This window comes from Pseudopipra pipra, chromosome Z, assembly GCF_036250125.1.
Source record: "Pseudopipra pipra isolate bDixPip1 chromosome Z, bDixPip1.hap1, whole genome shotgun sequence".
In the NCBI taxonomy this organism is placed as follows: Eukaryota; Metazoa; Chordata; class Aves; order Passeriformes; family Pipridae; genus Pseudopipra; species Pseudopipra pipra.
In genome coordinates, this window is record NC_087581.1 from 16,308,073 (window position 1) to 16,331,991 (window position 23,919).

Here is a 23,919-nt window from a genome sequence, read left to right on the forward strand (position 1 = left end):
GGAGAATCCTCGAGTGTATAGAGGATAATTTCTTGCTCCAGCTGGTAAATGAACCTACCAGGGGTGGGGCCCCACTAGATCTGGTGTTCACAGAGAGGGGCTGGTGGGAGATGTGGTGATCGGAGACTGTCTGGGGCACAGTGACCATGAAATACTAGAGTTTTCAATACTCAGGGATGCAAAGAGGGCCATCAATAAAATTGCTACCCTGGATTTCCTCAGAGCAGATTTTGACCTACTCAGCAGACTGGTTCAGAGGGTACCTTGGGAAACAGCCCTTGAAAACAAAGGGATCCAGGAGGGACGGTCATGCTTCAAGGAGGAAGTCTTGAATGCACAGGAGCAGGCTGTCCCAGCGTACTGAAAGGTGAGCCGACAGGAAAGACAGCCAGCCTGGCTGAACAGAGAGATTTTAAAGGAAATTAGGGGAAAAAAGAGAGCTAAACGACTATGGAAAAAAGGGCTAGCTACTCAGGAAGAGTTTAGGAATATAATTAGGTCATGTAGAAAGAAAATTAGAGAAACAAAGGCACACTTTGAACTCAATCTAGCCACTTCTGTTAGGGATAACAAGAAGTCCTTCTACAAATACATCAATAGTAAAAGGAGGGACGAGGAAAACCTCCATTTTGGAAGGATATTGAGATTCTGGAGCAGGTCCAGAGAAGAGCAACAAGGCTGGTGAAGGGACTGGAGCACATGTCCTGTGAGGAGAGGCTGAGGGAGCTGAGATTGTTTAGCCTGGAGAAGAGGAGGCTCTTCTCTGGACCCGCTCCAGCACCTCCTTTCTGAACTGAGGGGCCCAGAACTGAACACAATACTCAAGGTGTGGCCTCACCAGCGCTGAGTACAGGGCAAGGATCACTTCCCTGGTCCTGCTGGCCACGCTGTACCTGACACAGGCCAGGATGCCATTGGCCTTCTTGGCCACCTGGGCACACTGCTGGCTCATGTTCAGCTTCCTGTCAATTAGTACCCCCAGGTCCCTCTCTGCCTGGCTGCTTTCCAGCCACTCTGTGCCCAGCCTGTAGCGCTGCATGGGGTTGTTGTGGCCAAAGTGCAGGACCCGGCACTTGGCTTTACTGAACTTCATCCCATTGGAATCAGCCCGTCTCTGGAAGCCAATGGAAAGAGAAGGAAGAGAAACTGTGTATGGAAAGTGAGAGGTAGTGGCTGAGGAAATGTGAAATCAGTACCAAATACAGGGCTACAACTTGATAGATCCTTACTAGATAAGAGGAGTGGGGTGAGGTTTCTTTTTATTTCCTATTTTTTCCCATTGCAGGGTGGAGAATGAGATTAGTCACTCATGAGTAATTTTTTAAAGCACCTCTCCTTTTTTTTTCTCATTCACAAATTTTTTGCAGCCAAAATGAAAGTAGAATTAATCTAGCCACTGGAAGAACTGCAGTAAATTTCTGTTCTTTCACATTTTGAAATGACTGTGTATTTGGAGATGTTATACATAACTGTTAGACTATATGGTGTGCAAAGGTTACCATTAAATGGGAAAAATTCTTGCTGCCATTGACTCTTATTGAAACGATTTCAGCAGAGAAATGGGAGGAATCAGGAGGAACATCTGTTCTAGAAGTTATGGATCTGAGGTAAGGAACAAGGTTGTGGTTTTACAGCAGCTTGGGGGGTGCCAGCAGTTCAATATCCAATATTTATTTGTACTAACCTGTGTGTTTCCGGGCGCCTGACAGCTAGACAGGATCTGAAACAGATCAACTGCATTGCCATTGCATTAGCAAGTGTGGATAAGGCAGTCTGTGCTGGCTGTTTGCTGGCATGGGAATAGAGGTAGTATCTGGCCTGGCAAGGTATCTGGGAGGAAAAGTTACCCCTCTAAATGTTTTGGAACAACTTTGCATTGACAAAAGTGATTTTGCACCAATTCAGAAACTTCCACCATGCAGCTGCAATTTGTTTTTGAGCTGTGATTACAGATGATGTTCTGTATCTACAGATGATGTCAGAGATGCCAATATGAGGCTTCCATGTGTCTATGACTGCATTTGAAGCTATTGATATGGAAGTACTGAGCAGGGTAAATGGCCTCATGTGGAGCTGCTGGTAGCAAGGAAGCTCCTTAGATACTGTTTGTGCTCTGGATGCCAGAGGCTTGCACCTCCTGGACTACTGGGGTTTCCCAGATGAAAAAAAAGGCTGCACATGTGTGGGTCCTCCCTTGCAGACCGGTGAGGGCAGAGCAAAGGATGCCCTTGGAGACCAGCCCTTGCCTGGCTGTGAATAGCTCACAGAGGCTGCATGCACCCTCCATACAGGGGAGGGGAACATTAAAGAATATGAAACTGTTTTGTTTGGGGATTGGTGAAGGAGTGGCCTATATGGCATTTGGTCTCCTAAGACAGTACAGGTAAAGTGAGTTTTAAAATGAACCTGCTATTGTCTCATGAAGTAATTGCATCTGTGAAGGTGTGTTCAGATCCGTATCTGGCTTATTAGATCAATAAAAAAACTGTCTGGTGTTGTGCGTTGTACTAGATACCTTTTTGCATCTCACAGAAAGGCATCAGTACTTAGGACAGATTTTGTAGAAATAGTGCAAGTCCTTATTACCTAAAAGATTGTAAATCTTACTCCATACACATAACACGTAGTAATGTCAAATTCTATAATTCTTTCCTGTTTGTGCTGTGCAACTCTTAATACATTTTGAGTATATTATGTCTGTAGTTCTAGTAGCAGGTGTGTACCTGGATAGCTGTAATAAAATTCTTGCTGTGATCCATTGAACTTAAAATTTCTTACAGTTTTACCTGCATTGATGGTTAGTAGCAAAGAAAGACACAATGAATGTAAATATTTCCCTCAAAGAGTCTCTCTTTGCTTGAAGAGACTTGGTTTGAGTCCATGCTAATGCCAACCACAAGTCCTAATTGCATCCCTACTCACCAGCAGCTTTCACTTCATAGCTTTAGTAGAACAATTATTCTCATTTACTTGTGGAAAAGACATTTTTCCAATGAATTATGAGCTAAGTTCAAAGTTTGGTTTCCACAAGTATTTATGCAAACAAAACCCCTTTATTCTTTTTTGATTGAATGGACCTAAAAGATTGCTCAGGAATGAAAGGCTTGGATGATCATATCACTGAATGGTGTTTCTTTGGCAACTGTACATTTGAAGGATGAAGGAAAGTCTTTTCTGACAGACTTGTTGGCTGTTTCAAGACCTGACTACCACTAGACTCACTACTTTGGGATTTTAGGTGAGAAAGGAGATGAGATGGCTTCACGGTGCTTGCATCATGATTTCTTCACACTGCCAAATTCAACTGCAAAAACCATTGCTATCCGTTAGGTGCACATCTTGTGAAAGCCATGGACATGAAAAGACAGGATAATAAAAAGAGTATGCACGGCAAATCCAAACTTAGTGTTGAATTTTTGTGAACTTGTTTGCATTCACTTCTTATTTTCACAGCTGAATTAACCACAGTGGAGTCTGTTTGTGTTTAAATTAAAAGAGAATCCTCATTTGTTGACACAGTGGTTTTTTTTTCTTTATTAGTTTGCTCAATTTACAAGGTTTCAATGAGTCAACATTTGTGAAGAAAATATGAAAATCATGCATGATTTTTCCTTTTCTTTTATGTCTTGTGCTTTTTGTGTTTTTGCTTTGCTTGGAAAGAATCAGGATGATGTATTCAGGTCATAAAGAGGTAGAAAACTGCTTTAAAATTTACTGGCAGTGAATGAGGATATCTGAAGAATATGTGTTAGAAAATTATTTCTTTATCCTTTTTTTAAATAGGCTGTTCTGGATAAATTAGGACTAGAATCTTGAAAATTCTTGTCTTTGCTTGACTGGTGAAAAATATTCTTTATAGTTATGAGGAAGTCATGTATCTCTTAGTAACAGTTGAGCTAGTGTATAGTGGAAGTCTGAATGCATACTAAAGTTTGGAAAAGACAAGTGTAATGTCCTCTGTAACTTATAACTCTATGGTCTTGCAAGGAATGAATATCCCTTACAAGGAGAGAAAAGAGGAAGTATGGATGGTCAATGATAAAGAGATTAAAGGACACAGAATGTATTTAATGGCATTCAGCATGATATTGAAAAAAAGAAATGGCTCACCATGATTCAGATAAAAGAAAACCTAATTTGACTCTGCTTCATTAAAATGCATGAAAATGCAATGACAGTGTTAGTACTGCATAATACTTTAATTTAAAGCTAAAACAGTATGATATTACATGAATTAAAAGTATTATATGAAATAAAAGTTGGACCAAAAAGGGTACCTCACCAAATGGAATTATTTCTAGCATGTTCCATATCCTACATTATAACCAAGGTATAAACTATTCTGTGTTTTCATCTGTGTTCTAGGTGCAAATACTCTCATGTAGTAAATAGCAGTGGTTTTATGTAATGAAGACTGGCAGTTTTAATCAATGATGAGGACATTGAAGCTGGAGGGAGGAATTAGACTGCCTCAGTATAAGAGGCCTATTTACACTTTGCTAATACAAACTTCCCTGTTCAGAAATAGGCAATGAAGGTAGCCCCTTGAATAGAAAATCCAAAGTGGTGAGTCTGGAAAGGCTATAGGGGCCAGTCTGTTACTTTCCATGCCCTCTCACCACAGTCCTGGGATAAGAGAGGCTGATACTGTCATCAAAAGTTCAATGAGTACAAGGAGGGAAGGAAGAAAGGACACTACTGCTTCAATATGGTATGCAACTCCAGAATCCACCTAAAATGCAGAACAAATTTAAGGACAATGATGACAACAGCTACAGAAATCATTGGAGGGCTGGAAGAACAGCCTGTCAGTGACAAAATAACTCAGTCTATTTAACAAAAGAGGGCTGAGACGTAGTTTATATAAATTTTACAAGTATTTTCAAGTAATTTTTATTTGCCTCTATGTGACATGGTTTTTTCATGGAAAGCAAATTGCAATAGAGTAAATGAAGAAGATGAGAATGGAAAGCTTCATTCCTTTAAAACAATAGTGTTCATTTTTACAGGAGGTAAGCTTCAGCTAGGAAAGTTACACTTTAATCAGATGTCTGTTGTTGGGTTCAATAGAGAGTAATTGAATGAAATTTTATGGTTAGTGATTTATAAATGAGCAATCTAGATCTTTGAGTGTGGTTTACTGGTCTTCTCTTTTATAAATCCAAAAAATGGAAGGAAAAACATGCATAACACTATTGCATTTTATATTCTCCTTGACTGAGGCTGAAATGTGCTGTGGACAGCAGGCTCTGAATACAACTGCTACCTTGGCTTTCTTTCAAATACTACTAATATATGACTACATAAAGCTCATGTAGGTACCAACCCGAATTTCCTGTTCCTTCAAGCCACATAAAAAATTAACCTCTGACTGACTGTTAACCAAATTGCAATAAAGTCAAGTGAAACAAGTCCTGAAATGGAAGACACTTGAGCCTGTTGCTTTCTGGATTATGTTGAAGAATAAGCAGAGATGCCTTGGGTGATCTTCTGTTTTCTTTCACCAGTGGAAATCTTCTTCCTCATGCATTTGTTGCTGCCATGCTTTAGAGGGTGCTCTCCATGCTGAGACTCTGTCCTGGTTCCTCTCTCTACTGCACCAGCTGCTTGGGGACAGGTCATGGGCCCCAAGGTCCATGGGGAGGCAAAGACGTTATCTAATGCCTCAGAACTGATGGGACGAAGGCAGTCACCAGCAATGCCCTCCCTTTCCTGTGTGTCCACATTATCACAGGAATTGGCTTCCCCAGCTGCTTTGCCAGATAGCCTGGTAATCTGCCTAGGAGAGGTAGAATGAATTGTGAAGAGGCCACTGGGTGAATGTAGGGTGAATGCCAAGATGGTGTTACCTGCTGCGTTGGGAAATGCAGAGGGTGAGTGAGAAGTGAGGCCGTAAGAGGACCAGCAGAAGTGAAAGAACGGATGCTTAGAGGAACCTAGTACAGACCACTTCAGTATGGCCTTTGAGGCCAAGCTATTAAACCTGCTGAGACAGATGAAATACAAAGACTGGATATATTAGCTTGGGCTTGGTGGAATGATAATGTGGTTACATTACTCTTTTCAGGCTGGGAGCAGGGGCAGACCTGGCCTACATCTGCCACAGTTTGTGTTGTAAACATGCCCAATCCAAACCCAAGCACAGGTGCATGTGCTTGGCCATCCTTGTGATGAGAAATCAGCAGCTGGGCACTGCTCAGAATGCATCACTTCCCATGTCCTGAGCCAGCATGTCCATGGGAATGTGCTTTCAACCTATATTTTATGGATAAAGGGTTTTATGCCCAAATGATTGAGAGCTTTGGGCAACACTCTGTAGCAAAACAAGCTGTACCAAATCTTCAAAGTATTCTGCAATCAGGGATTGATCAAGATTATAGCCTAGCTGATGCATTGCTCATCCCTGTGCTGTTCTACGTGTTCTGTATTCAGCAAGGATGGGCACCCACATTAAAGGCTATTCTGGGTTAAATCTGAAGCCCTATCCTGCAGAAAACATTTGGTAAGTGGATTTCTTGCACGCTCTCAGAAGGATCGTAAGATCTGCAGGCTTTTGGCAAAAGTCCCAAAAGTGAATGCAGAGGTCATGTTTTATGTCAGGATTGACAACTCACATCGCACAACAAAACTTGATTTCTTCATGTTTTTCTCTCATTTCACAGAGAACTAATTTTGTGGTAGAAAGGTCTGGAATATCATACTGAAACCTGTTCTGCCTGTCAGCTGAGCTGCTCAGTCTCTGATTGCTATATATCAGAGAATATAATAGCAGCCACTCCCACATAAAATAAACTCTGTTTATTGTCTATCAGAATAGTATTTAAACCCAATAACATAATCTATTGTGAGGCACAAGGATTTCTATGGTCTAGTTCTGCATCTCTTCTTTTGACAACTGATTTCAGTGTACTCGTGCTGGTGCAAATAAGATCAGATCTTTAGTGTACCAGGTTGTTCTGGTATTTGATGCAGGTTGTTCTTATATTTTTGCTCTTTGGCTGAGCTCTGTCTTTAGATGTGGGCTCTGCTGCAAAGATGAGGCTGTGTCTGCACATGTTTTTATAACTAGGTTGTTTTGTGATACTGGGAGTCTTAAAATAGCTGAGCAATATGATATCCTCTCACATTCTTTTCTGAAGCTGATGCATATGTAGTGGGATCACATATTTTTTTATATAATTTATCAGCGAAGCAGGGAAACTGTCTGAAAATAATCTCAAGTACACCTCCACCCACACAAAAAAACCCCAAAACCAAACCCCCCCCCCCCCAAAACCCAATACAACAACAAGAAAACACAAACCCACAACAAAACAACACAAAAACAACAACAAAAAACCCCACTCTGAAAAATAGGGACATTCCATGGAAAAAAAGTCAGTTCTGAAAAAACCCCCGAAAACCTCAACTCACCTGATTTTCTTTTCCCCACTGGAAATATTAAACCAGGAATTCCCAGCTCCATTTTGCCTGGATGATGAGGGTAGCCAGATCTCTCAGATGTGGGCAGGTCTCCATTGCTGATACCTAGTAACACACCACTTGGCCCATGTTGCCAAATAGTGCAAGCTGCCACCCTTCATTTCCATGCTAAGGCAATTTACTCTGGTTTATGGCATGAAAATTTTCTTCATCAAATGTCTCAGTGAAAATGGCTACTTTTCTCCTCATTTATGGGAAGATATGTTATTTTCTAGAGAGCTGTCTGTAACTTGGTGAACTGCACAGCTCTAACAGATGTCTTTTACTCCTTGACAGCTGTGATCCTCACAACTGCTCCCCTAGATTTGGTCTCAACATGAAAGTGGAAAATACTCTTCAAGGCAGGGTTTTTGTGTTCTTGCTCTAAAGCACTTTTTGTAAAACCTTGCTTAAAAAGTAATGTTTTGGTTTGGTATACTAGGTGTAAAATGTTTGGTAAACAGAGATATTCTTTTTTCATACTATTCCTGCTGCCCACGAAGCACAACTGAGTTTATCCCCACATGTAGACAATTTCAGACTACCAGGATATTTTAGTTATGACATATGAATATATTCAATGATTGATTGTTTCACAGGCATTGAGTAACTGATTCAGTTACTGCTAAAAATGAGCAGAGGCAACAAAGGACATATGAACTCTTTTGGCTATTAGCAGTAGCTACCTTTGGATGATGCTCTGTTTGCATATTGTGAAAAGTCTACTCTTTCTGATAACTTCATCTGGCAGTATGCGTCCTCAGAACTTGCTGTGAATATGGTGCTCGGTGTGCGAGAACCGTCCGTGAATCATTGGCCTGTGGCCGGCCTTTGGCAGCCGAGACACAAGAGCAGGCTATGGGAACAGGAACTTTCCAAGATAAAAGGGAACAAGACTAGTTACAATAGAGCTCGAGGGCCAGGCATGCTGCCAACTGCCCAGTCAAGGAGAGATAGAGGTCATGAAGACTATGATAGGAGGAAATAACAACCCCGGAAGAGAGCAGCGACCCCCGGAGTGCTCCTGGCACAGGCACGCTCCAGTCCATCATCATGCTGCAAAAGTGCAGATGTGAAAATTTGGAAATCCCTCCTTCTGGCGTGTGATGGTCACATACATCAGAATGAGACTGATGAATGCAAACTCCCCAGATAAAATGCCTGAGCCTGTGTGTTGGGACGAGGCACTCAGAACACTGAGGACCATGTTGCCTCTGCAGGGATGCCTGCTAAGTGTTTTGCCTGCCGAACCTCGTCATGACCAGACTTGGAGCTGGACTCCTTGCCTTCCAAACACTTCTTCTGGGATTAGTATGTACCTTCTCAGCTTTGCGCTGCTTTAGCTGGACATATCTGTAACTAATAGTAGCAGTTGCTTAATAAACAAATATTTTCTTTGAACCTACCTGTGGGTGTGCCACTTTTCTTTATCCTGGAATTCTCAAACCCTAGAACACTCAGATATACTTAAAAATCACATTTTTTCAAACTTGTCAGAAGAAAACACTGGACAGGTGTCTTAAAAAAAGGAGAGGGAGGAGTAATGGAAAAAGTCACATTGTGTTGTCTTTGCTTATACAGCAGAGCCTGTATAAATTCTTAATTGAAGTTCCCCTTCTATGTTTTTGGGTACAGAAAAAGTTGCAGGCAGCATGAGAGGAAAAGTATTTGCCTTTGTCCTGGCACTCTGGACATATAACAGTAGCACAGTGTTAGAGCAATCATAGTACCTGCACCAGAGTCTAGGTTTGCAAAAAAGTTTTGAGGGGCAGAACACCATATGTCCCCTCACATATCCTGTGAAGAATCAGCTGTACATAGAATTATACTGGTTTTATATCAAGTCTTTTATCATGCTTCAAAGTCAAAAGTTCCCAATAGTCCATAAGATACAGTAAAATATCAATGTCCTTCCCTAATAATTGCATAACGTTGTCATCACACATGTGGAATGAGGTTTACTTCCAATTTAGTGTGGCTTTTGCTGGACAAGTTGTAAGTTCTAAGCAGTTAAAAATCCTCCATGAAAGAGCAATTTATCTGTAGGGAGTGTGCTATCAGCATGCCATCATGAACTACTTGCTTGCATTGACTGCCAGCAAGGCAAATAACCAGGTATGCCATCTATCAAAGCAAAGACATAAACCTGGAATGGAAATTTTATTACTTGAAAGGATGAGGGGGATAAAAGACTCTCAAGAAAAATGTGTGATGTAAAATTGAGAGATAGTTTACTGCTAAGAGTCGGTAGGGTCTTTAGGAAATATTACAGAGAACATAGAAACTGAAAAGAACATTACTTTTATCTGAGGACCTGATGGGCAATTTCAAACAAGGTTTCATTTTCTTTGAAGATTTATGGTACGTTTTAAGAGTAATTGGAGACCGAGATGCACAGAAGCTTGGGTCTGTCTGTGATTAAGCAACAGCTGGGCCAAAGGAATGGCTTTTTCTAGAAGTCTGAAGGTAAACACAAAAGGCTTCTGAGAAGCCATTGGCATCCCAAGTACCACAAACCTGGAGTAGAGAATTGTGGCAGGCTTTGTTTATCTTTGTTGCGGGTAATGGAAGAATGCTTTATAGACTATTTCTTAGCACTTTGCATGTAAAATAAAACATGAACAGGAATAGTAACAGGAGTGGGACCTAGGTTATAGCGTTCATTCATCCTTAGCATTTATTTTGTGTAACACAGGAATAAAAATTCCTTTTGTGCTCTCCACCTGCTGAAGTGCTGAAGTGCTTGCCAGGTTACTTCCCTTTTGAGGAGCAACTGAGGGTATGATGTTGGTCTGTGTCTTTGGTGTAACCCATTCTTACTACTTTGTTTTCTAAGAAATGGTATTTCCTGGATGTATTTGGTGCAGAGTAAATACAGAAAATTCACAACACACTTATTTTTCAAAGACCAAATGATTAGCATGAATGTTAAGAAAAGGACTTTCTTACTCTAGTGATGTGAGGTGTTGACATCACTACAATATCATATCAATATGATATCAAGGCCATATTAATATAAAAGCAATATAATCCTAGTTCTTGTGCACTGCTGTTCCTTAATCTAAATATGCTGTTTGGCCCTGTTTTTCTTTGACTGTGCACAGCATATTTCTCTGTGAGTGACCTTCCCCAAAGGAGCTCACTGCAGTCTGGTAAAACTGGAGGCTGATTATTACTTCATCCTCTAATTCAGACATTTCCCAACAAGTGCTGCTGTCTCATAAGCATGCAAAAGAGAGACACAAAGGGCAGGGAGACTGTCATGGTTTGAGAGCCCCAAAATCCAATTCCCTAGTCCAAACCCCCTCCCACATCTCAACCCAGTGTGAGATGGGTTTCCAGACACCACACAAGACTTAAAATGGGGGGAAAGGGAATATATTACAATGACAGTACAAATAAATACTACAATACCTTATATACATGTGGTGGTTTGGGCTAGGCCTTCCTTGGTGACCAGTTTGTAACCAAGGAAGGGTCCAGATTTACCCAGTATTCCCTATGATTTTTATGTAAACCAGACTATAAGAAGAAAGGAGGAGAGGCCTTCGCTTCTCTTTCCTTCCGGCGGCTTGGAGGTGCAGGTTCCCTGCTGTTGAGTCTGCCGTGTTGGGGAGCGAGGCCTGGTTAGGCCTTGTCGACCTTGGGAGGTGGAGGTTGCCGGTGATCGGTCCAGAGCGACTCTCCGTTGTCCCAAGGAAAGTGTGAGATATTTCTTTGCTAACTCTTTTAGTTACTAGATCTCGGGCCACTGATTGGGATATATATATATATATATATTATTTTGGTTTTGTTCCTTTTCCCTTCCCTCTTCCCTTTCCCTTGGGAAATTGTATATATTTTAATTGTATATAAGTGTAACATAGGTGTAAATATGTTTATATATATCACTTTAGCTGTCTCTCTCTCGTTTTGGGTTTTTCTTGGTTGTTTTTTCTCCCTCTTCTCCCTGAGGTTTGGGGGGGGGGGAGGGAACTCTTGTGGTAGGGTTTGGAGACTTGGCAGGGAGCCAGCTTCAAACCATATCAATACAAACTTAGCTATCTCTACCATGACATAAAAGTATTTACAATGGATCAGATCTCTTCTCCCCTCCAAATAAAAGTCCAGGAGGGAAGAAGGAAATGATCTTTTCCACTTTCAGAGCAGCATTCTCTTCAGAGTAGCAGTCAATCTCTCTCTCTTCCATGCAGCAGCTGTAGCTGGATCTCTGCCAGTATACACGAGGGGGTATCCAAGGCCCTGTGGCCCATCGTCTAAAGCGAGGGTCTTCTCTTCCGTGGGCTGCGTTTCCCAGGACAAGGGCGCTTCACCACATCATATCACAAAGCGCAGGGGTCTTCGTGACGGTCCTTATCTTCAGGGGATTCAGGTTCCCTACAGAGCTCTTAGGCTCTGATCTCAGGCTTCTAGCTTAGCTTAGCAGCAGTGGCGAGGGGGGCCAAGGTCATTCTCTCTGCATTCTTTCTCCGTCCTGGTCCAGCTTTCCAGGATGCTTTGAGCTTCTCAGCTCCTCTCTGCAGTGCATGCTGCACTTCACCCCTCCCTTCTAAGAGGTGAGGGGTCTCCAAGGAGTTTGGGGGGTTTTTGGTTTCAGTTCTTACCCAAACTCTGTCTCTCTGCTGCTGGCTCTCTCTCTCTCTCTCTCCTTGCAGGAGTTCTCTCTGCATCTCTTCATGCTTGTTTGCTGCTTGTTCTCTCTTACCTCTTGGCTCTCTGCCACAGTCTCTGGACGCTGCTTCTGCTGCTGCTCCGTCTCTGCTCACTCACGGTGGAGAAAACTTCTTTAGCTTTCTAGCCACAGGTACTTAGCCCAGTTTTACACTGTTCCAAGTCCCTGTAGCCCCTCTGCCGGGGGCTGGGGGGGCCAGAGCCACCCAGGGGGCTCCTGCTGTTTCTCCTCGTGGCTCTACAACATGGCTACTTCTTCAACAACAACCACAACTACCTTCTTTTCAGTTCTGCTTGTGATATATTTATATTTTGCAGAAGCGCTCATTGGTTCAAACTTCAAGGGAAAGGTCACCACCCCCTGGGGTTTTACCATTTTATAACTTCAGGGGGAAAACTGTTTCCCCCCACCACAGGGAGGGATGCAGCAATTACTTTCGGTTCCTACCTTTCCCCCTGGCTATGCCTGGCTTAGGTGCAGCATTCATCCCTAGACACAGCAGCTGTCCTGACCTCAAGCCATGCACCTGCATGCCCTTTCAGGGTGTTCCTCAGTGACAGTGCTCACATCCTGCACACACAGAGCACAATTGGACTCTATGCTACCCCAGAGAATTTTGAAAGCTCTTTGCCAGCTGATGGTTGCAGATTAGCTGAGCTGCTTTGGCAACAGCTGGAGGTGGGGAGAACATGGCTGGGTGGTTTCCAGGGCTTACAAGACTCCTGGCCCTGGGAAGGGTTTGAGCTCTGGCTCTGCTGCCTCCTCTACCACAGAGAGTTATTGCAAAGGTTTGAAATCGGTGTCATAAAAAATGTTCAGGCTTGGGAAAGAGTTTTGAGGTCAGACCTGAAAGGAGGGATAATGCCCTTTTCCCAAGACTGTTGCTTTCCCACAAGTGCCTTTAGATAACTATTTGATGCTGATGCTGATAAAATAATCAAGGTGTTAAAGGTAGGCGGCATTTGAGGATAAACCTGTCAGCTGATCTGTGAAATGACTTCAGTTGAAAGCTGTGTCATGGTGGGGTGAGCTGTACAAACCATGCTCCAGAGCCAGCAAAACCCACCTTTTTGACATAGAGAAGTGTTAGAGTGATTCACAGGATCAGAAGTAGGTTGTGGCCTGAGAATCACTTTTTTAAGCAAAGCTCTCAAAATGTGAGCTTGCTTCATGGAAAATCAGTGTGGATTGGTTTTTCACCTCTTCAAAACAGCTCATGATTTGATCTATTAATACCTGTGTGATTACAGGAGGAACAGTACTCTGGTTGGGGCTGCAGGAACACTGGGCAGGGGTATCACCCCTTCCCTCAGTCAGTGCAGCCCAGCCAGCCTTCCCACTGTGGGGCACTGCCAGTACCCACTGTTGCCCTCCCCAAACTTGCTGAGGGTGTACTGCATCCCAGTGTCCAGGGCACAGGTATACTTTACTATTGCTAATCTTGACATTTGTTCTTTTATTTTTTATGTATTTTTTACTTTTAAAACCACCTAAATCACCTAAATATTTAAAAATACAAGTAAAGCTTATTAAAAAAAAAAAAAAGCTTAAAGTTAAAGGCTATATCAAACTTTGATAGCTTCCCTGCAAGATATTTTTAAGTACTCAGTTTTAAGTCTCAGAGGCTTTCATTAAAATTTTGAGATAATAACATATCTCCGTGGTGGGTACTTCTTTATCTGTAGTACCCAGTGTAACTAAGCATGGGATAAAAACCCTGACACCTGAAAACAGAAAAGGACAAAACAAACAAAAAACCAAAACAGGTATACACACTCAGTGAAGAACTAGTCAAAGAAAATCTTAATACTTTCCTTGAGATAGCACAATCGTGCCCAACGCTGCTGCCAAGATACCGGACCCTGGATCAGCAGAAACAACAGGCCTTGTAGGCCCAACCAGGCCTCAGCTCCCCCACAACAAGGGAGACTGGCTGGGGGAGTCTGCTGTCTCCTAACCTCATGGAAAAAGAGAAAGAGGCTTCTCTCTCTGTCTATTTATATGTTTGATTACAAAAAAGAATAGGGTGGAACACTTCCTTCCTTCCTTCCTTCCTTCCTTCCTTCCTGGTTGCCAGGAAGGAAGGCCTAGACTCAAAACCATTACATAGCCAAGCTCATGTTGGAGCAGGTGAATGCATGAAGGAGACAGTCATCCATGGGAGGCCTAAGAGGGAGTAAAGTCCTTTGGAGAATTTGCAACTTGGAGAGAGAGAGAGAAGCCACGCTGAAGCAGGTTATTCTGGGTAGGACTTTAATGAAAACCATCGGGGTATAGAGACTGAGCCGAACCCCAGAACCTGCAACCTGAGGGAAGTGTGGACCCGATGTGGAGGGGTCCCCCGAGAACTTACTCCCTGCGGAGCAGGGAAAAGACTCAGAGCTTTAGCTTCCCTGTAACCCGTGGTGAAGATCATGGTGAAGTAGGTTTGTCCCCCTGCAGCCCATGAAGGACCAGTGGGGGCAGAGACCCTCTGCATCCCAATGGAGAGAGACTTTAGCTATTGCCCTGAGAGTAAAGAAGAGACTTCTCCTCCTGCACTGATGCAGGGGGGGCGAGGGGTGATTAGAAATTATATTTAAGACTGTTTATTTTATCAACATTCTTTGCAGCTTCTTTTTCACCTATTAGAACAAGTAAATCCTTGGAAATACATAGGATCATTGGAACTTCATCACAGGGAAAGTTGTTTAAAATTGTCTTATTTTATTATTCTTTAGTTCCTATCCTGTTAGCAATAAATTTTGATATCTTTCCTCATGTCGAGTCTGTCTTGCCTATGTGAACCTCTCTCACCTTTTAGCAATTCTGTAGGTGGGTTGAAAATCCAGCCAGAGTAAACCCACGACAGAGTGGATGCATTAAGGAGACAGTCACCTGTGGGAGGCCTAAAAGGGAGTGAAGTCATTCGGAGAATTTGCAACTCTGAGAGAGAGAGAGAGAGAAGCCACACAGGAGGTTAGAGTACAGCCTAAAGACAACCAGGGGAGGTGGAGTCCCAGAGTAAAATGCTGAGACTTGCTGTTGGTTGTTGCTGGTGATGTTCAAACGCAGAATGAAAGACAAAATGTGAAATGGTACTTTTGACAAAAAAATAAACCAGACATAATAAAACAAACCCAAGCAAAACATGAAAAATGTCAATATTGGTTATCATTGAATCATGCAATCATAGAATATCCTGAGTTGGAAGGGACCCACAGGGATCATTGAGTCCAACTCCTGGCCCTGCACAGGACATCCCGAAGAGTCACATCATGTGCCTGAGAGCACTGTCCAAACGCTTCTTGAACTTGGGCTTGGTGCTGTGACCACTTCCTTGGGTGAGTTTTTGCTCAACAAAATACCAGATGTTGTATAAATATTATGTTCAACTTCAGATAACTGGAAGGGCAAATTTTTCAGGAATGTTTGAGATAGAGAGCCTGGATATGATGACAGAAAAGATCCTTTGTACTTCTGTTACAGCAGCTTTTCTTGGGTCATTTCTAGCCACAGCTGGAACGTTTGGATGTGAGAAATATTTCTTGTACCACCATTCCTGGGCCATCAGCTCAGGCTTCACTTCAACAAAGCACATGCCTGGCTTAATTTCTCATTTCTGATATGTGAGGTATCTGACTGCTGGCTGGGAAGTGCCTCAGCCCCGGGCCTGCCTTAGTCCTGTAATCAGTGGTGTTATTCTTGGCCACACAGAGGGGAAAATCCCATGTCTCTGTTTGGATTGTGGGAGAGGAAACTGTGAGCAAATGAAACCTTCCTGTTCAAGGGGGACCGGAGACATCCCATGCTCCTCACCCTCCATCCTGGAGCAACCAGACAGCCCACAGCTTCAGGGTAACAGGTTGTGCTATCAAAACATGAGCTACTACTTGTCATTTATCTCTCCAGCATATTTTTAAGCTTCAGCCACAGTTAAGTGTTCCACACTGTCTGGCTTTTAATCTGCATTTTTTGTCCTCTCACAGGTGAGTGACAGAGGCCTCTACAAGCAAAAAGAAACACTGATTGCTTTGGTCTCTTCTGCTGAGCAGTTGCCTTTTAGCTTTGATTCCTTTTCCCTTTTTTAAAAACAGTTTCTTTTGCAGTTTTTTTTTAGTTTGCACTGCACATTGGTCAGTCTAGTCTTCACCAGATTTATCCTTCCATCCCTCCTTCTCTCTCTTCAGCCTCTAGGCTTCACTGTCAATACAAAGCCATAGAAATTGACTTATCAAAATATACCTTCCCAACTTTTGGTAAGACAGAGAATGATCCAAGAAGTTTTTCCAAGCTTTACAAATAAGATGTAGTATGTTCAGTATGTAATTTCTACATGTGATTGCACAGATTTTCTGCTTTATCATGCAACCAAGTAAGAACATTTAAAGTTCCTAATAAAATGCCTCTAATAAAAACAGAGAACATTTCTGGAAGTTTGAAATAGAATCACACCTACTGTTACTGGTCAGTATTAGTTTGTCTGAAGGGGGAAGTGTTTGACCAGTGATTAGAGGGCTATTCTTAGTGCTAGTTCTTACTCAAGCTTGTAGTCAGTCAGGTAGAGGTGGGTAAGCACCAGTAAAGAGTTCCAGCAGATAACACAGAATTCATTCACAACTGTTATTGTTTCCAGTAGCACTCACTACTTCATGGCAAAAAGAAACAAGGCTGAGTGACAGTTTTCATTTCCTGGCAGCGTGCAGGATAAGCTTATTTGAAAACAAACATATTTTTCTAATCCTTGGCTAAGAAAACTTGATATCTATTCCTACGCATGATGTGATTTCTCCAGCAGGCTTTCCTACATATGTTGCAGCCAGACCTGTTACTGCACATATTGTTGTAAATAGATGGTAGTGGTCTGGCTCTGTTTCTCTTTCCTTTTTATTTTTTCCTTGTTTCCCTCCACTCCCCTAGCCCCCCCCCCCCACTTTGCTCTAGTTTATATCTTGCCTGCCTATATAATAGCAAACTGATGCATGGACAAAAGAGGGTGTATATATATGTTTCAACATCGTCCATTTTATTTTGGCACTCCTTTTTGGATCCCCAGGGAAATTTGCTGTGTGATGACACCTGTCTGCACCTGAGAGATGTTGTATTTTCTAGCACTGACCTGGAAGCACCAGGCAATCTGAAAAAGAATTCCTCCTCACTGCCTTCCATGACTAAAACTTTCATTTTCACAGCATGACATCAGAACATGTTTTACTCACAACTGGAAGATATCACTACGTGGATGAAAGCAATTTTTTTTCCTTTCCTCCTGAGAACTGGGCTAAAATACCAAAACCAATGAAAAGCTACATATAGAAAATAAGGAAAATTTTTCTTTTTGCAACAGCCTGTTCACCCAGCTTAATACATAAACCTGTGATAGATGGGAGGTTTTGTTTCAGATGCATGATTGCACCAGTAACATATGGCAATTTCTTAGTCTACTAGAAATGTCACAATTATTTCTTTTCTTTGTAGAACAGACCATCTTCCTCTGTCAACATGTTCCTGATTGACTATTTTATTAGCTTACGTTATTGTTACTTTGTACTTGATTGCTTTATAAGAAGAACATTTACTGTCTGACTACTTTAGAAATGTAATTTCTATATTTTATTTTTTCTAATTTCTGTTTTAACATATATTTTACCATTATAATTATTTATTCGTATAAATATATGACATATTATAATAATATAAGTAGAAGAAATTATATATTTCTTACATTTATAATTTCTAAGAAAAATACATTAGACTGCATTAGACTTGCAAGATGTGAGTACATGTGGTCATCCATGAACAGCATGAACAAAGGCAGTCAACAGTGAACTTTTACACAGAGTAAGACAGCTGATAGACCAACACTTCTGTGGCATTTGCTTAACAACGTGCTTAAGACTTGACTTTAGCTGCTATTGCTTTGGTGGAGAATGGGTCAGATGGCTTTTTTCATCCTGACTATGAGAAACATTTGTAAAAAAGTATTCTGGAATTCCACTTCTCTGGCCTAGATCTGAGGCAAGGTCCCAGCTACTGTCTCATGGGTCGGTTTGGGCAGGTCAGTGGTACAGCACAGAGCAGGATGTCAAAGGCAGGCCTGTAGATGATCATGTAAGTTTCCCTGCATGCTGGAGCTGATAGGAGACAGCACTGGCAGGTACTGGGGGTTAGGCCAGGCAGCAGTGCTAAACATTTCTAAATAAAATGCAGTTTTTTATCTGGAGTGTGTCCATCACGAGATGTGCTTAATGAATGAGTAACAGTGCTCTCTGCACTTTCGACTAGGTCATCAAGCAGTTTCTGGTGGAACAAGGACAGCAGTATTTAAGAGCTGTTGCCACTGAGTTATCATGCAATGTATACTGGTAGCTGGGTGGTCCCATTTCAGCCAGAACACTCTAAGAATTTGAGGATTTGTGGGATGCCTGTGCGTGTATGTAAATGCCCTTCTCTAATTCTAACCATTCCCCCTTCCCCCTTCTCCACCCACCAAAGTTATTTGTGGCAGCTGTTAGCACAGAAAGGGACCACTTCATGAGCTGAAAGCACTGTGTGTATATTCAATATATATATGCAGACCTCTCTTCTGCATACTCAGGATTTTGGAGGTCCTACATCCCCAAAATACTTGTGGGGTTTCTATAATGGAAAATGAAGCATGGTTAAACTGGCACAGGCTTATACTGAATATTGCTATGTTACGTGGCAGTTACTGGTGCCACACATGTGGGTCAGTCTGTCATGCCTGACTATGGCCTGACACAGAAGGTTGTTCCTTCTGTGTGCAGTGTTGTAGTGGTTTGAACCAGGTTTTCCCCCTGAAGCTAAGAGAATGGTAAAACCCCAGGGGGTGGTGACCCCTGGAAGTTTTGAAGTTCTGTCCAATCTGCGCTCCTGCGAAATGTAAACATACCACAAGCAAACGGAAGAGAAAGTTAGTTGTAGTTTGGTTGTAGAAGTGGTAGCCATGTTCTGAGGCCACGAGGAGCAGAGGGCAGAAGCCCCCTGGGGGGCACTTTGGCTCCCAGTCCCCAGCGGGGGCCTGTGGGGACGTGGAACAGCATAAAGCTGGGCTAGGTGCCTGCAGGTGAGAGCTAAGAAAGTTTTCTCCACTGTAAGTGAGCAGAGACAGAGCAGCAGCAGAAGCAGCGTCCAGAGACTATGGCTAAGAGCCAGGACAGATAAGAACTGAACCAAACAGCAAACGGCATGCACTGCAGAGAGGACTCTTGGAAGGAGAGCCAAGAAAAGAGAGTCAGCAGCAGAGCTACAGAGTTTTGGGGGTACGAACTGAAGCAGACTCCCCAAAACTCCTTTGAGACCTCCGAGAAAGGAGGGAGATGGACTCCTATTAAGGAGAGGAGTCTTGGACATGCAGCACTAGAGAGAGAGAGGAGCTGAGAAGCTCAAAAACGTCCTGAAGCTGGACAGGGACGGAGAGGAAATGCAGAGGGGGGTGACCTTGGCCTTTCCCCCCCTCCTCGCCACTGCTACCAAGGTGGCAGCCTGAGACAGAGCACAGGAGCTCTGGTAGAACTCTTGAGGCAAAGGCTTTCAACTGAATGCTGCCCAAGATGTTCTGACTCAGGGGTGAACTCCCCTGAGGAAGGGACTTTCACGAAGATGCCCCTGCATTTCATGATATGCCTGTGGTGAAGCGAGTTTAGTCCCTGCTGGCAGTCCACAGGTGAGGCCTTCGCTTGGAGTCACAGGAGAGCCAAGAGAGGTGAAAGGAGACCCCCTTGTGTCTTGAAAGACCCTCGTTTGGAGATGACGGGCCAAAGGGCTTGGAGATCCCCTTGTGTGTATTGAAAAGAAATCCAGCTATCAGCTGCTGCATTGTGAAGAGGACAGATGACTGCTGCCTTAGAGACATTGCTGCTCTGAAGAAGGGATCTGTCCTTCTTCCCTGCTGGACTTTTATTTGGAGGGGAGAAGAGATCTGATCCATTGTAAATACTTATGTCATGGTAGAGATAGTTGTGATCGTGTGTATAATGTATTATAATATTTATTTCTACAGTAATTGTAATATATTACCTTTTCCCCATTCTGAGTCTCGTGTTTTGTCTGGAAAAAACCCACATCTTATACATCTTATACTAGGTTGAGATGGGGGAGGGGGCTTAGACTAGGGAATTAAATTTTGGGGATCTCAAACCATGACAAGTAGTTATCCCCTAACAACTAGCATCCCAAGCTGTCATATGTTCTGAAAACACATTTCAATGAAAACATGAAAAAAGCTGTGTCCTTCCATGGATAATGAAAAATTTAAACATAGACTAAAGGAACCTCTAGACTGGCAATTGCATCAGCAGCTGCTGACCCTTCCAAAGCAGAAGACTTCAGATCAGTTCTTCAAGATAGGGATATGCCTTGCATTGTAGCTATTTGTGGTTCCAGGGAATGGGAGCAAAACTGTGACAAGTGAGCATATGATGTATGCAGGATTCCTTTGTTCTTGATTTTTTTTTTCTTATGAAAAAATAAATATAGAGACTGAAAGAATATGCATTTCCATCAAAGAGTAGAAGCACAAAACCTGCTGGCCAGTGTGACTGTGTGTAAGAGAGGGAATCAGCACTGCTTTTGTCTTCTTTGGTAGTAAGCCATTCCATGAATTTTAACCTAAGTTAAGTATACCTAGAGCCTTGGTCTAAGGCGGCTCATCGAAGCTGACTATGGACTGTGGTGCTGTCAGATGCCCAGTGCCTCTACTGCCTCTTTGCTTAACAGAGGACAACCCCATCCTTGGCTGTTCCCTGAGGAGGATCGTGGTAGTTTCCTAATGCCCTTTCCTCATCTCTCTGGGAGCTAAAGCTTGTATGAGCATCTGTGAAATGCCCCCCTGCAGACAGCTGTGCTCGGGAATGTCTTGGGCCATCCTCCCCTGGCTTCAGTTGCTGCCTGTTACTCTTTGCCCACAGCATTTGGAGGCCCCTGCACTGTGTTTCTCACTCCCAAAGTGGTCACAGAGGCGATGCTCCCATAGTCCAGGCTGCCTCACCAGGAATGGCCCTTTCCACAGGAAGGGTAGGCAAGGCCCAACCACAACCTGTGCTGGAGCAACCACACCAGGCAGAGCCGGCGTCGTGTGCCAGTGCTGCTGCAAGGATGTGGGTGGAGTGAGAGGCTGTGGCTTGCCCAGGGAAAGTCCTGAGCCCCACGGGGGCACCTAACACATGTAGCTGATGGCTTGGGCTGTAGGCAAACATAGTGCTGTGGGATGGAGGATCAGCATGGGGCTGATGTTCTGCGGGAAAACCTGCTCATCATTGTGATCTCTGGGGGTCATTGTGAAGGCTGCCAGCTGGGCTAAGCTGCCACTTCCCCAGCCTCACTTGTTTGCTGTGATGGTGATGCAGAGTGCTATTGCTACATGTAAACAATGCCTGGATTCCCAAAATCACAAATGTATTGGATTAATTAATTGTAGAGCATCTTCTTGTGCCACCCTATAAGGGCTGGGAGAAACCAATAACTTGCTGATATCAGCCAAGGTTTGCCCCCTGTGTGTGAAACCAATATATATGGGTATTAACAGTGAGTACCAAGGAGGAGGGCAGTCAGGCAGGAAAGTCTGCCCGGGGGTAAGGAGGGAGCAGTTACAAAGGAGTGTTTGGTCTGGGTAGCACCCGGGGTCCCCAGTTCCTGCTGTTGGTGACTACATGACCAGCTCAGGCACCTCGAACGTGCTGGAGGTTTCTGGGAAAGAAAAGCTGTCAGGTTTACAGGGATGTTACCAAGGCATGTTTAGTAGTAATGCATAAGGACTGGTCCCTTTACAGTTTGTTGCTGTAAGCAAATTTTATCTTCTTATGTGTTTCCCCTTGAAATCACCAAGTCAGACAAGAAAATAAAGCAGTTTGTAGTTCACAACTGCAAACGTGTAAATGTTACTGAAAAACCAGCACATGGTGGGGGCTATCGCCAGTGGAGGACTGTCAGTCTCCACTGACCTGGGCGTAGTCGCCTGCCTTTCTCAGCATTGTTCCTCCTGCACTTTGAGCTGGGGGGAGGGGAATTCTCACCCTGCAGCTCCCACTGCCCGCAGCCCCCCGCTCACCCCTCCTACCCCACCCTCTGCGCGAGGCTGGCTGCCTTCGGTCAAAAAATCTGCTGGGCTTGGCACAAACGCCTTCTAATGCAAATATCAGAGGACTATAGAAAGCCTCTCTGTTCATGTCGGTTCTTCTGAGCCTCGCTTTCAAAGTGCTGACTGTGTTGGTTCTTATCGTAAGTCAGTCTCAGCAATTAACTTTCTTTTGATCACTTGGGCGTGTGCTTTTTTTTTCTTTTTAAGTACCCTTTTAATAGCAGATGAATGTAGTGACCAAATACACAACCATGGGATTTTTAATTTAAAGAATATGCTACTTAAGCAGATGTTATCAAGCTTCTCCATACAAAAATATAGTTTTAAATTACAATTTTATGGATGAGAATAGTAATGAGGATTGTTACCTTGAAATAGGCAATTTAGGTGTGTAAGAACATGCAAAAATTGGCATGCAGATTTTAAATATGGTATGTTAAAGTCTGATGAGTTTACTATGCTGTTTCACATTAACAGCTGTATGAGTGATTGATGAACTTTTTTGCCTACACAGGTATGGTACTTGGATGCTGATGCCCCAAATGTGTAGCTAAGTAAGTGTAGGCCAGTTCTGCACCTTGTTTCTAAAGACTTTTACTCCTGGCAGCCCTGTGCAGCCATCAGTCTCTGCTACTGAGTCCAAACAAATACAAAAGAGTTTTTTACTCATTAGGAGACAGATGCTCAGTGAGACTCACTCCCTGAGCTTTTGTGTCCTGGACTTTTCTTTCTCCCTTTTGACAGCACTGCACATCACAGAATTTTGCTGTACTACTCCAAAGGCATTCTGCTCCATGGATTACTGAGTAAAATGTGAGTGAATCTATAAACAAAATTAAGGCTTTTGTTTTAATGTGAAGTATATCTCTTGCTAATAATGTTTGCCTTTTGCAAACTCAGCAGACTAGAGTATGTCTCATTGCTCACAGTAGTCAGGATTGTCAGTGGTTTGTTTTGTTGAGCAACATTACATTTCTGAGGTTAGCCCTCATGAGTAGCAAGACAGGTTTTTTTGCTGCAACCATGAATATTGAAAAAAAAATCCTTCTCAATTTGGTGATTTAGATCACAACCTTGTTGCAGCATGCATGCAGGCTGCATGTTTAAAATAGCATGTGGCAGATGTGTTGCTATAAAATTTTTGGTGAAGAGGTGACGAGAATGCTCAGCTTTTCATGCTGTCAGTGACAGTGCAAGGATAGCACTTGCATTTGCTTGTACCTACCCCAGTTGGAATTCTTGAATACATTCGCTTGATGATGTTTTTGATATGTAGATTAGTATTTTTGTTATTTGATAAAGACTATACATAGTTCAGACTCATATAATTAAAAACTAGGGTTATTTATGTATAGTACTTCCAGTGCCCTCCTTTGAGACCCTTAGGGTAAACTTGGGCAGGTATGATCCATAATTGTTGAGGTTCAAGCCAGACATAGTTCCTCACTCTGGTGCTGCTCACTGCAAAAGGAGGTTTCTGTCATGCAAAACTCAAGGTTTCCTTGGTGTAGCTTCTCTCTCACAAGCATGTAGTTTGTAGCCATCCTCAGAAAATTGCCTCTCTTGCTTTGGGTAGCTATACAAATCTCAAAATCTAATTTCATAGGTGGTGGCGTCTCACAAGTGTTTTCTTACATTGTGGTAAATGCAATTTAACTTAAGACCAGAAGAACTTCTATATGAATCAATTGAAGGTCCAGCCAACCCA

General features: G+C 42.9%; 1 long non-coding RNA gene across 3 annotated transcripts in view; it reads left to right on the forward strand.

Moving 5' to 3' along the window:
• The first annotated feature begins 6,948 nt into the window (after nt 1-6,948).
• The window catches only part of LOC135407210 (uncharacterized), a 195,447-nt gene continuing 178,476 nt past the window's right edge, over nt 6,949-23,919 (forward strand). The window contains exon 1 of one of the 3 annotated variants that reach the window (XR_010426758.1): nt 6,949-8,772. This is a non-coding gene — a long non-coding RNA (uncharacterized LOC135407210). The remainder of the gene's footprint in view (nt 8,773-23,919) is intronic. The other 2 variants (XR_010426759.1, XR_010426760.1) reach the window with 2 other exon arrangements.